This window comes from Phodopus roborovskii, unplaced genomic scaffold (genome assembly GCF_943737965.1).
Source record: "Phodopus roborovskii unplaced genomic scaffold, PHOROB, whole genome shotgun sequence".
NCBI lineage: Eukaryota > Metazoa > Chordata > Mammalia > Rodentia > Cricetidae > Phodopus > Phodopus roborovskii.
Window position 1 is genome coordinate 32,518,573 of NW_026126407.1, and position 562 is coordinate 32,519,134.

Genomic DNA, 562 nt, shown 5'->3' on the forward strand with positions numbered 1-562 from the left:
AGGAGAAGACACTCTGGTTGGCTGTGGCACTCAGCACACTGTACAGGACAAGTCTTCATTCTGACTATGAATCACACAGACCTCTCTACCAGGGATCCATGTCCTCCCAAACACTGTCCCTTCCTCACAGACAGCCATCAGTCTCACTTCTAGTCTTGACATAAGTAAAGCAGCAAACAGAGAAAACTGAAGGCAGAGACAAGAGTGTGTTCTCTTGGTAGAATTCTAAGCAAACACCAGTCTTCCAATGGCAAAGATGCACTTGCCTCCCAGGGAAGACTGAGATATTTCTGCCCAGTAGATACAGTGGTCAGTCCCTGAATCTCAACCATCTTAATCACTAGCAAGATGGCCTGAACCAGAATGCTGCTGCCAACAGTGTCTGAGACCACATCTTCCTGGGGTATGTTTACAGACACCCAAAAAAAAAGCACCAGCTACAGATGAATAACTTTCAATTTCTGAGATCCCCACACCTGGGTTTCCTCCTATGTAAAATAGCACTAATGTTTGCTCTGCTTATGGGGAATCTGCTGTGAAGGAGGCAATAAACTATTTACTC